Source organism: Triturus cristatus, chromosome 6, assembly GCF_964204655.1.
Source record: "Triturus cristatus chromosome 6, aTriCri1.1, whole genome shotgun sequence".
Taxonomy (NCBI): Eukaryota; Metazoa; Chordata; class Amphibia; order Caudata; family Salamandridae; genus Triturus; species Triturus cristatus.
In genome coordinates, this window is record NC_140589.1 from 1696326915 (window position 1) to 1696340773 (window position 13859).

The 13859-nt window shown below is 40.2% G+C and overlaps 1 protein-coding gene across 1 annotated transcript in view; it reads right to left on the minus strand.

Moving 5' to 3' along the window:
* LOC146821852 (spermatogenesis-associated protein 7 homolog) overlaps nt 1-13859 on the minus strand; it is a 1028728-nt gene that overhangs the window by 721968 nt on the left and 292901 nt on the right. The window lies entirely within an intron of this gene.

The window sequence follows — 13859 nt, forward strand, 5'->3', positions numbered from 1 at the left end:
ATGAATGGGGTGGAGTTCTCTGTGAACGTTGTGTATTTGATGGATTCCTTGTAGCCAGCCGGGTCTGGTGGCTTAGTGTACTAATGCATCCACTGTAGGGGCCTGTATTTGACCTCATGGTCACATCCTGGCAGGTCCACTCAGCCTTTCATCCTTTTGAGGTTGATAAAATGAGAACCATGAACTTGGGTAAAAATAAACATCTGTTATTCAGCGCCAAGATACCTTTGGCTGAACATGTGCTTTACAAATACACATTAGGTTACGATGGCGAGTCCTGCTCCTGGCTGTGAAGGCGGTCCTGTCTAGTGATCTTTTAGCCCGCTGGGATTGCTGTGGTGATGTTGGGAGCCAAGGAGGGGTTGAGCCAACTCTGTGTGATAAAGAGGCAGTAAGGTGCGTCCCTACGCAACAGGTGCCATATTTCAGTTGTGTGCTTGCTGAGTGATCGTATTTTGAGAAGCATGCATGCAAGTGCGTATTGGCATGTGGGTTTGATGTGGTGTGTGGTGGGGTTGTAGGCATTTCTGGGGCTTGTGTGGCGTGTGTGTTTGGAGAGGGTGTTCATGTTGAGCGCATTGTTAGTATTTGCATGGGGGTATGTGTGTGTGTGGCTGCGACAGACCAGCAGTGGGTGCAGGTGAAATCTCCTACCATGGCATGAGTCACGGCACGGCAGCAGTTGGGGGAACAACATCTGTGGTCAAGTGACCTACGAAGTGCTGCAGAGTATCTCTGATAAATTATTAATAACATGCAAAAACATGCAGAATGTAAACATATATATCAGCAGATTTACATCAGCAGAGACAATGAGGCTGAAGGCGCTGCGATGCTTTTACTGTGTCATAAACTCGAAGAAGGCCATGTTATAAAAAGTCAGGAGGAGAGCTGAACTACAAACAAATCGACAGAGCAGCTAAAAGCTCAAATGAATGGAAAATAAATCGCCATTAGCAATTTCCTTTCAGGAAAGGACTGAGGCCATGAACTTGACAGACAAAAAGCCAGCAGCGCGCTTGTGCCATAATTATCCACTTTCCTGTCTTTCATTGCTGTGCCTTGCAAGATGTGCTGTTGCAAGATGACATTTTTGTGGCTATGAAACTGAAGGGAAACAGAGGCTCGCCAGGGGTTGGACACAACCTCAAATACAAATGCAGGGTCACTCCCTCAAGTCATGCATCAAAATTCACAAAAGAGAGTCGATTTCTGAGGTCTTATAATCAATTAAATAAAATTTACTGAGTCACAAAGGAGATTCAAATTTTCTTTAATTTTTCCACACAAAAGGCTAACACCTGTTTCATGACAGGTCGCTCCTTCTGGGTCAATCCACAGTTTGCATGTGCCAAACTGTGTGCAATTAAAAAAACAATGTCAAAATGAAGTGGAAAAAGAAGAAAACAAGGTATGAGACCGAATATAAGAGCAAGAAAAAGGGAAAAAAGAGAAAAATCAAAAATATAGATAAGATACAGTAAATAGCAATTTCCCCAAAAATATACATGTCAATTACCGATCAATATCCACCATTTCTTAACAACATACACAAAACAATAGGTTTTGTAGTCAGAACCAAGGGAGAAAAAAAGTTATAAAGAAAAGGGAAACTCTCATCTTAGAGTCATACTTAATATCACAGCCCACCATGCAAATAGAACTTGAAGAAGCAATACTATTTTCACAATAGAGGGAGAGAAACTGTGAGAGAACAAGACCAACAAGCATTGGTAAATGTATTTGGTTTCGACTATGTGATTAATAATAAGCTGTTTTTGTTTGTAAGTTGTAGCTTGCTAAGTAGCTGTACAATTCAAGTTTCAGAAAGTATGTTAAAGTGTTATGACTTGTTTATGTACAAAAAGGCGATATATTGTGCTGTTACTAGTAGTACAGTGCAGGTCAGTAACAGCAACATTTCAAAAAATTAAATGAAAAAGGGAAATAATAGAATTGATTGATGTAATAGTAATATTATGTGTTTAGAGGAGCTCTGATCACTTTTGGACCAGGTGCCACTGCACCTGCTGCACCAGTGAAATCATGACCCTAGTGCCTGCAAGGTAACTGCACTTGTGACTGCTTATTTAGTAGTTAAATATAGCAATATTTGGTATTTAAAGGGGTTCTGGTAACTTTTGGCCCCGGTGCCAATGCACCTGTAGCACTATATAAATTACGGCCCTAGTGCCTGCTAGATAACTGCACTTGTGACTGCCTTTTTAGTAGTAAAATTTAGCAATAGTCTGTATTTAGTGAGGTCCTTAGAGCTTTTGGCCCTGGTGCCACTGCACCTGCTGCCCCATTCAAATCATGACCCTAGTGCTTGAAAGATAACTGCACTTGTGACTGCCTGTTTAGTAGTAAAATATAGCAATATTAGGTGTTAAGTGGGGTGCCTAGAGCTTTTAGCCCCAGTGACACTGCACCTGCTGCACTATTGAAATCATGACCCTAGAACTTGCTAGATAACTGCACATGTGACTGTCTGTTTATTTGCAACATATAAAAATATTAGGTGCACCTGCTGCACCACTCAAAAAATAACCCTGTTGCCTGCAAGATAACTGCAATTGTGACTGCCCGTTTAGTACTAAAATATAGCAACATTTGGTGTTTAGTGGAGCTATGACAACTTTTGGCCCTGGTGCCACTGCACCTGCTGCACCATTTAAATCATGACCCTGTTGTCTGCAAGGTAATTGCACTTGTGACTGCCTGTTTAGTAGTAAAATATAGCAATATTAGGTGTTTAGTGGGGTGCCCAGAGATGTTGGTCCGGGTGCTACTGCACCTGCTGCACCATTCAAATCATGACCCTATTGCCTGTCGATAAATGCACTTCTGACTGTTTAGTAGTAAAATTCAGAAATAATCTGGGTTTAGTGGAGTCCCTAGAGATTTTGGCCCCAGAGCCACTGCACCTGCTGCACCATTCAAATCAAGTGTCCTTTAACTGCAAGGTAACTGCAATTGTGACTGCCTGTTTAGTCAGATATAGCAATATTATGTGTTCAGAGGAGTTCTGACAACTTCTGGACCCGGTGCATCTGCACCTGCTGAACCATTCAAATAATGACCCTGTTGTCTGCAAGGTAACTGGACTTGTGGTTGACAGTTTGGAATAACATATAGCAATGTTAGGTGTTTAGTGGGATGCTTAGATCTTTTAGTCCCTGTGCCACTGCACCTGCTGCGCCACTGAAATCATGACCCTAGAGCTCGCTATATAACTGCACTTATATCTGCCTGTTTAGTTGTAAAATATAGCATTAACAGGTGTTTAGAGGAGTTCTGTCAACTTTTGGCCCCGGTGCCACTGCACCTGCTGCCCCATTGAAATCAAGCCCCTTTCAATTGCAAGGAAACTGCAATTGTGACTGCCTGCTTACTAGTAAACTATAGCAATATTAGGTGTTTAGAGGATTTCTGACAACTTTTTGGCCCAGTGACACTGCATGTGCTGCACCATTTTAATCATGACCCTAATGCCTGAAAGATAACTGTACTTGTGACTGCCTGTTTAGTAGTAAAATATAGCAACATTTGGTGTTTAGTGGAGATATGACAACTTTTGGCCGTGGTGCCACTGCACCTGCTGCACAATTTAAAACAAGCCCCTTTCATTTACAAGGTAACTACATTATTGACTGCCTGTTTAGTAGTAAAATGTGGCAATATTAGGAGGTTAGAGGAGTTCTGACAACTTTTTGGCCCCGTGCCAATGCACCTGCTGCCTGAAAGATAACTGCACTTGTGACGGCCTGTTTAGTTGTAAAATACAGCATTAATCTTTGTTTAGTGGGGTGCCTGGAGCTTTTGGTCCCAGTGCCACTGCACCTGCTGCACTATTGAAATCATGACCCTAACACTTGCTAGGTAACTGCAGTTGTGACTGCCTGTTTCGTAGTAAAATATAGCAATATTGGGTGTGCTACATTTTGCACCTGGTGGTAGTCGTGAATTTCTACTTGCACAGGATAACTCACTAGTGTGGAGGTCTAAAGTGTACAATGTGACATACAGACTTGCTTCACATTTTGCGCCTTCATGACCATAAATTATTATCTATGAGCAACAGGTGCAATAAGGAGTCATTTAGTACTCTTATATATTTCCTTGACTTAGATGATTTTGTAGGGAACTGAACCCAGAAGAGTTTCTGCTGCATATACCTTTTAAGGGTCAAGACATTGTAATCAGACTATGTTGCATGATGTTTTTCTTTCTCTTTGTTAATATGCCATTTTTCGCAATAACTTCGATGTTTTGTGCTATTTCTTTCTTACTTATTAACTGCAATTATGAACCAGAAAGTGCTGTATTCCTCTTGTGCAGATACATTAAAATTCTGTGCAATGTACAGAAAGCTATTTTGAATTATTTGAGGCTATTACCCTGTATAAAGGTTCGGAGCTAAATGAGTATTTTAGGGTGTACATTCTTATAGCCTTAGAGCCTGCCGTAGGGGGCTCTATTGCCAATTAAAGGCCCGCTTCGGCTTTAAAGGCCTGAGCAGAACGTGAGGACCTTTAACAAGGGAGCGGGCCTTTAATCGCCAGTAGAGCCCTCTCTAAGTCCATTAGAACATCACGCCTCTAGAAGGCAGAATGTTTTAATTTGTAAAACAAAGGCCTTAGGAAGCCCAAGGGTATTGGAATCAACTCCGGCTCGGTGAGGCCTTTGTTCACAGCAACAGTTTTAAATAAACATTGGAATGTTGGAGCTCCGGGCATTTACCAGTCATTAGAAGCCCCGGGTATTCCATTGTTTTCAAAGGAGCTTCAAACAGTCCAATGTTTTAATAAGCATTATATCCCTAACTGGGGTATGACTTAATTGAATTTTACTGATTTGCAATAAGCTCATTTTGTCGATTGCAATGATGTTTCTAAATTATATTTACAGATGTTTTCTGGAGTTTACAATCAATCAATCTAAACCTTCATTTGACAGTGCTAATTGTGCATTAATGATATGGGCATGAATACCCTCTTAATTATTTTTTTCTTTGTTTTGATACACTGAATATCATGTTATTTCCCCCCTCCTCTCACTTACTTTGTGGGGTTGTACGTTTGGAAATCTGAGCATGATCTTAAAAAGTCATTCGTCTTTCCCTAGTCTTTTCACAGCTTCTGTTCTCACAAGGAATCATTGTTAACAAGTTTAGAAAATTCTTCTTTTCCTCCTTTTTTTGTTCTTGGTCTCTCACAGTTACTCTCCTTCTATTATTCATACTTTGGTAAATACTATTTTTTGCTTCTTGACGTTGTATTCGCCTAGGGGGCTGTGATAAGTATGAATGAGAGTTTTACCTTTCTTTATACTTTTTTTTCCTCTCCTGTGGTTCGGATGACAAACACTACTTTCTTTGTGTATGTTCTTAAGAAATTGTTGATATTGATTGGTAATTGACATACGTATATCTAATTGTAAATTGATATTAATTGTATCTTATTTATGTTTTTGATTTTTCCCTTTTCCACTTTTTCTTACTCTTATATGCGATCTCATACCTTCTTTTCTTCTTTTTCACTTCATTGTGACATTGTGTTTTTTTAATTACACACAGTTTAGAACATGTAAACTGTGGATTGGCCTGTTTGTTGTGAAACACGTGTTGTCCTTTTGTGTGGAACAATTAAAGAAAATTTGAATTTCCTTTATGACTCAGTAAATTATATTTCATTGATTATAAGACTTCAAAAATTGAGTCTCTTTTGTGTATTTTCTGTTGCTGTAACTACAGGGCTTCACGTTATTCTGGCTCTTTTTGATGACTCTGCTATCACGTATTGTACACTGACAACAAAAGCTCAGCATGCCTGAGCCTCATACTGGAACATTTCATCTTGTTCCAGAATTCTGCTCGAACAGAATGAAATTGGACAAAATTAAGTTTTGTTCACTGTGATGGCTCTACCTTTCATAACATACCACTGGAGTCAATATGTGGACGTGGCGAGGATGATAAGAACATAAGTAGCGTGTCCTCAGCACACAAGACACATACAACTAAATAGCTCAAAAATAAAAGTAATATTAAAAATCATAAAATGTATAACTGACCACAGTCTCTTATTTCATTCTTGCTACTGCATCATTTCATCGTTATGTGACATTTTCCCATTAATACGGAATCACAGAGTGGGAGATGCAGTAGTAAGCTATCCGGTTTTAATGTTTTCATTACAGACTTATTCGTCTTTGGAGAAGAGCAGTGCTATAGTTAACAACTATTACTATTGCTCAGCTTAATTCCTCAGGAGGTTAAAATGCTGAGTCAGCCTGCTCCGATTCCATCCTGTGACTTATAGATTCCAAGGTGATTTCAGTAGCAGGTTAATTAACCTTTTTTAAGAGATTTAGGAAAATGTCATATAGCAGGTGATATGAATTAGAGCTCGCAGTCTTGCTGGGAGCAGCTACTGAGCTACCAACAGATCACTTCACAGAGGTGAATGGGTTTCCTAGTTTCCTAGGGGTATACTGGCTCATTGTTGGTAACTTTGTGTTAGCTACATGGCAGCCTCAGAGAAAAAGAGGCAAGCAGCTATTTGGAACACAACAATAAACAGAAGTTACAATAAAAACTTAAAGATCCATACCAACTTTAGGTAAAATCACAAATAATCATTATGACAACAAAAATAAAAGAAATTGGCTATGGGGTTCAAAAGAATCAATAGAAACACAGCATAAAAATAATGGGGCAAAATAGTTAACTGTTAGCAATTGGGGACTGGTAGAAACCCAGCAAAATGCCAATGGACATAAATGATACAACTAAGGCGCACTAGTGCCGGCCTGAATCTATCAGTGGGGTAATGATTTTTCTGATTGGAAAAATTCTCAATTTAAACCACCCTTACCGGGCTTAGACTTCAGGATATGTCCATTGAGGTGATGTCGAGCACCTGTAGCGTGACCCAACACAGAAGCCAAAATACACACGTTCCAGAGCCCCAATCAGGATGTGATGCACCAATCTCAAGTGTGAGTCAAGAACTCTTATCTCTGGATCCAAGGACTCAAACTACAAACCAATACTCATCAAGGCATAATGAAGCCAGATCTCAGTCAGTTCTATGGCTTGAATAAGTCAATATTTCTGCCCAAAGACTTGAAGGCACTCGGGATTGGTGGGACAGGAAGATCCAGTCCCCAGTGTTTTAGGTGGAGATCGACTCCTTTATTTGGAACACTCTATATCTCAATCTGCTGCCCTCAAATGTCTGAGCATGGATGGCACTACGTTAATCCTATGCTCAACAGCTCTGTTAGAAAATCTACCTAGGTTTCTCTCTCAATTATTTTTACATAATTTATACAGCCCCATATGCCTGACAGGGCATTCTTTGTAACTAAAACTGTGCATGCATGAATGGTACTAGCATAGTGCAAAATTAGCTGAGGAGCAGCAAAATTTCAGGGATACTTTTAATAAAACAGATCATATATTGTGTCGAACCATTTGAGTAGTAAAGATTTGTAAAAATAAATTTCCTTCTAAATACAGGAGAGAAGGGCCATTTTAATGTTGATGAACATGAGACAGGTCTGGGTTGAGTGGGGTGTTTATTGTTCCTTTATTTTTGGAGTGATGTGATCAAACTTTTTCAGGCTATTGATGACATGAGCCGCAACATGTGGAAAATCATTCATTGGAGCCAATTCAATGTTTGGAAAGCCATTGAGCAGAGAGTTGCTGCCATCCAGTTGAGAGTGAATTAACAAGGGGACTGTTGTTTTGAGGTCTGCTTCACTTACTTCAAGGGGGAGACCTTGTTCATTGTATGGGAACTTCAAGGAATATTTAAAAAATCAATAGATTTTATTAAAGATTTATGACAGATATGCCTTTGTAGATTAGTGTTAATCGCCTGTCTGGTATTGGTCATTGTGGAGGCTCTTGTGCCAACCCTGCCCCTTCCTCACCAGGCGCCGAAGCAGCTGGGGCTAGGCCTTAGCCCTTCTTCTCTTTTCTAAGCTTTCAGATAACTATGAACAGGATATTGTGGCAGCTAGCAGCTGGTCTAGTAGGATAAAACATCCACCAAGATTCCCTGGGGCAAAACAGGTGCGGTCATTCAGGATCAGGATTTTTTAGGAGAAAGGCAAAGTCAAATTGGGCAATAGAACATCACACCATGGCAATTTTTCTAGCCTGGAGTTGGATCCTATTTTATGTGCAGGGTGCAAAGACAGTGACTCCCATTCCAACCATGACAAGGATGGCGGTGATCATTTGTGGAGGAAGGTTCATATGCATGTGCAACTATCAAAGCACTTAGACAAGAACAGTATAACTATATCTTACTGGAGCCATTTAGTCTCATTAATTCCTGGGTCCATTGAGATACCTTATTTGCTTGTACTATTTCGACTAATTGCAAATGCTAATTGCTGATTAATGCATAGTTCCATTACCTCTACTTATGACTTGGGGTAATCTACACTTTTCAATAGCTGGGCCCATTGAAGGTCCTGAGTAAAACTAATAGACACTGTAAGGGGCTGATAAACAATTGCCACTGTAATATTCTCATTAATGGCCCCTCAAAATGACTACTGATTACTGTTCATTAATGTCTTGCGGTATTAAATGTCTGTAGTGGTAGGGCCCTTTTACGATTATTAATGTCTGGGGTCAATATTGCTCCTGAAAGACTAAGGAATTTGAACCTCATTACTGTTAGATGACATTTGTGATTAGTGATGCCGTGACCACTGATGCTCCTCAGTACAGCTACTGCTTGGGTCCATTGATTTTCATTACTGCACTGGGCCATTGATACTCATTAAGACATGGAACCATAGACTCTCATAAATGCCTGGGGGTATTAATCCTCATCACTACCTGGGGACATTCATTTTTTTAATTACTGTCTATTGCCAGTATTGATGCTCCACACTGGTGAAACACATTGATAGGTTTTACTAATTTGAGTATTTTGGGTCCTTTCTACCTAAGGACATCCATGTCTATTTCGACTCATTATCAAACTTGGACATTAATTAAGCATTATTATCCAAGGGTGAGCGTGGACAGTTATTGGTCAATAACAACCTGGGAGCGCCGTCTCCATGGGTAATATTTCTATTGTAAAACAGACACTTAGGGGCCGATTACGAGTTTGGCGGTACGACTTCCCAACCGCTGTGTGTCTGGATCCTCTAGGACACCGCAGCACTGGCGACCTACCACCAGCCGTATTTCGAGTTGTGTTGTCTGAAACAGCAAGTGCAGCGCTCTTCCCGTCGAGACCGAGGTGGTCTGCAATGTTGGCATTGCGTCCTCTGCTGCCATAAAGGCTGCGGGGTACCTGCTGAGCCTATTACGACTACACAGTTGCAATGCAAAAAATACAACCAAGCTGTGTGTTGGCCTGTATTATACACAACTAGGCCTTGGAATGGACAAATACACATGTTAGGACTACACTGTGTTGGTTGCAATGTTTTGGAGAGGTCATGTCTATCCCTATAACCAAAAAGCCACATATCTGGACATCTAATGAGCAGATGAAATATACTACATGTATTGAATAACTTCAAATGTCTAGTAACCAACTTAAATTCCACACAAATAGATGACAATACTAATCTCTATCTAGTGCATTTCATTCTAGGTCCCTATTTACTTTGACACAAATGACGTGGATGTGGATACCTCACTTCCACCAATAACAATGTTCTCTATTTCTCAACAGGTAGGTCGATCGGCCACAGCACCTGCATAGAGGTTGGAAAACTAACAGAGTTCCACTCCACCCCAGGAGGAAGTCCTCAGTAATGACAGCGCTCCTGGGGATGTGGACATGGATGATGGTACTGGCCAATCTGGTGATTCTCACTGGGCCCACAACAACACCTCCACCACAGCTGCAACAACACAGCCAACCACTGCACCCCCTATCTGAGTACTTAGCACTATCCTGCGCCCCCCAGTCCTGGATTCTGATGCGACTATCACCACCCCAGTCACTGAGGAACCAGGACCGAGTGGGCGGGTGCAGTCTGTACCAAGGGCACAGGCCCATAGGGGCAGGCATAGTGGAAAAGTAACTGTGGGCCCACAGAGTGAGCCCACTGGAGCAAAGGACACCCAGGATGACATCAACCAAGTCCTAGGAGTCACCTGTACTCCCAAGGTGTGATGGGCCAGGTACTGACCGTAAACCAGGAAATGAAGCAGCTGCAGAGGAACAAATACTAGGAGGTTGCAGGCGTCCACACCAAGGTGGCCACATCAACACCAACATGGCCTCCCTGGTTTGGGTGCTGCAGGACATCAACTCCACTGTCTGCAGGGCTTTTCCACCTGCATCTAATGCTTCCTGTGGTCAAAGTCCATCCCGGCCATCAACATCTGCCGCAGCCACAGGAAGGGAAGCCCTGTCGGAAGAGGACACATCTGCACGCTACCCTGTCTCAGAAGCTGTGGACCCCCCCCCCCCGTCAAAAAGAGGGGATGTCCACGCAAAATTCTAGGAAGCGGGGATGGCAAGACACCCATCACCGCCAGTAGGAAACCTTGCCCCTAATGTCTTCGTGTGTGCTACACATTCACTTGGTGAACTATTCGTGCCCACTTTTTCATATCTGATGGGGGTAGTACGTTGGACTTTGGACTCTTCTACAATAGTTTCATCCACCACGACTGAACACTTCACTTTTGGTTTTTACTGTGTAATTTTTTGTAAATTTCTTGATCTAATCCTTATTCACTTCATTAAAAACACACATCATCAAATCATTATCTCCTGTTCTAATTCTCACATTCAACAATGTGAATGTACTAGCATGTGAAAAGCTAGAACAGAAGTTGCGCACTCAAAATTTCTCCTGGTCAATATATTAAGCAAAATTAGTTGGTGCAAGCGAATTAATCCCCCTGAGTAGGGAATTCAAATCGTAGATAATGGTAGCACGTTCCTGAATAGGAAAATGTCTTTCGTTTTGCACTCAATCTCAGAGATGTACTCTCTTTTGTGAAATTAAACTCAGGTAAATCGGAATTTATTCAAGTATAACTTGAGTTTATTAACCGTTGTTCAAAGTTAATGAAGTCAAAGAATTGTATTCATTCTTTATCAATGCATCATATATCCAACTGCCCAATGCATTTCGGGCTTTTTTAAGCCCTTCTTCAGGGGCGGTACTCTGAAAGGATAAGGTATAGGGTTCAGTATATATATACATTTTATAAACACTCAATAGAAAAGAATAATTTTTATCCAAACAATAATACTGTAGATTTTGATTGTAACAAACATGATCATGTTGAAACAGTATTACAAGTAATACGTTCGTAATAAGTAAAAAAACACAATGTCAGTGATGGTAATTACCAAAATGGAGGTACACTACACATCAAAGTGATGTGAAAGTATCCACTTGTTTTACATGTTAAAACAACATGCTGTGATGTGCATTTACCAAGGTCATAGGAAATAGTGAAGCCAAAATGGACCAAGAAAGTTTGGGTGGTAGTGTAAGTGACAAAATTGAATGAAAGAAATGTAGTGTATTTTTGCCAAAATTGTAGGAAAAAGTAAAGACGAATTAAAAAGAAAAATCTGGATGGTGGTGTGGGTAACAAAAATACATACAGCGTGGGGCCTTTTAAAAGAATACAATCACTATCTGACAAGTAACGGAAGGTCAAACTTACAGTTGGTATGGTGATGTATAGATTCTCCTGAACCCGGGAGAATCAAATCGGAAACGCTCCGGTAAGTGTATGGATGGTAATCATGTGATATATAGACATGTGATAAGGAAAAGTGCGGGAAAAAGAGAACTACAAAGAAAACAGACTTGTAGTTCCAAGATGTAATCATGTGATGTGTGATAAAGAAAAATGCGGGAAAAGAAGAACTACAAAGTAAAGACGAAATAAAAAGAAAAATCTGGATGGTGGTGTGGGTAACAAAAATACATACAGCGTGGGGCCTTTTAAAAGAATACAATCACAATGATTGTATTCTTTTAAAAGGCCCCACGCTGTATGTATTTTTTTTACCCACACCACCATTTTATTTCGTCTTTACTTTTTCCTACAATTTTGGCAAAAATACACTACATTTCTTTCATTCAATTTTGTCACTTACACTACCACCCAAACTTTCTTGGTCCATTTTGGCTTCACTATTTCCTATGACCTTGGTAAATGCACATCACAGCATGTTGTTTTAACATGTAAAACAAGTGGATACTTTCACATCACTTTGATGTGTAGTGTACCTCCATTTTGGTAATTACCATCACTGACATTGTGTTTTTTTACTTATTACGAACGTATTACTTGTAATACTGTTTCAACATGACCATGTTTGTTACAATCAAAATCTACAGTATTATTGTTTGGATAAAAATTATTCTTTTCTATTGAGTGTTTATAAAATGTATATATATACTGAACCCTATACCTTATCCTTTCAGAGTACCGCCCCTGAAGAAGGGCTTAAAAAAGCCCGAAATGCATTGGGCAGTTGGATATATGATGCATTGATAAAGAATGAATACAATTCTTTGACTTCATTAACTTTGAACAACGGTTAATAAACTCAAGTTATACTTGAATAAATTCCGATTTACCTGAGTTTAATTTCACAAAAGAGAGTACATCTCTGAGATTGAGTGCAAAACGAAAGACATTTTCCTATTCAGGAACGTGCTACCATTATCTACGATTTGAATTCCCTACTCAGGGGGATTAATTCGCTTGCACCAACTAATTTTGCTTAATATATTGACCAGGAGAAATTTTGAGTGCGCAACTTCTGTTCTAGCTTTTCATAAGAGTTTCCTTTCCTGAGTGACACGGAAAGCGCACCAACATATAAATGGATGAAGAAGAGAATACATCTGAACCAAGAACACAAACGTTCACGTATACAAATGAAGAAACTCAACGCATTTATGCACTCTTTGAGGATACCACAGGGTCCAGTCACAGTACAACAACTGTTCAATCTAACATCAGACAGTTACTATATACCTCCAAACGAGCTATCAACCAAAAGCTCCATGCAAGCACATTAATACGTTACCACAAGGTACAAAGGATCCCAAGAGGGTTAAGAATAGCCCTTAAATCGACTCTATGCAAAAACAATCCACGGTTCACAGAAAAATGGGAAGCAATACTCAATAAGTGTTCACTGGATTTAATATTATTAATAGTAGAAGAGTTATCCAAACTTCTTGTAGACCTTCAGAAAGAAATTGATGAACTTCGTGAAGAAATTTCTAGTAAAATCTCTGACATCGATTGGAATGCAACACTTGCAGATCTTAACAAACAACTTGACGAATATACTAAAGAGATTAATGAAAGGAAAACACGAAAATTTAAACGTGACAGTACGGATTATAAATTAGGAGAGGTCTACACATGGGCAGAAGCCTATGCTTACAAAAGACAACAACGGCAACACACAGGACAAAGATCGGATATAGACACTACATCTTCCGATGACTCATCCAGTAGAGATAAAACAACCAGAGTACCCCAAACTTCACAACCAAATCTCAGATCAACAGAGACAGGAGACCTACAGCACACAGCCAGTGAAGGCCCAACAACTAGCAGTTCGGGACAATCTCATTTTTTAGAGGCAGGCACAAGGCCACCCGGAGATCCAGGAGGAAAAACTTCAACAAAATCAGTGGCCAAGAGCACGCGCAGTCAGAAAACCTCGTGATAAACATCTCTTCTTATAATCTCACACAACTCCAGATTGCTACACTTCAAAAAGGAACCTCCTTTGTTCCCACCTACCATTCGAATCAATTAGAAACTGATATAAGTTTCTTTAAATTCATGCGTCTACTGAGACTTAAAC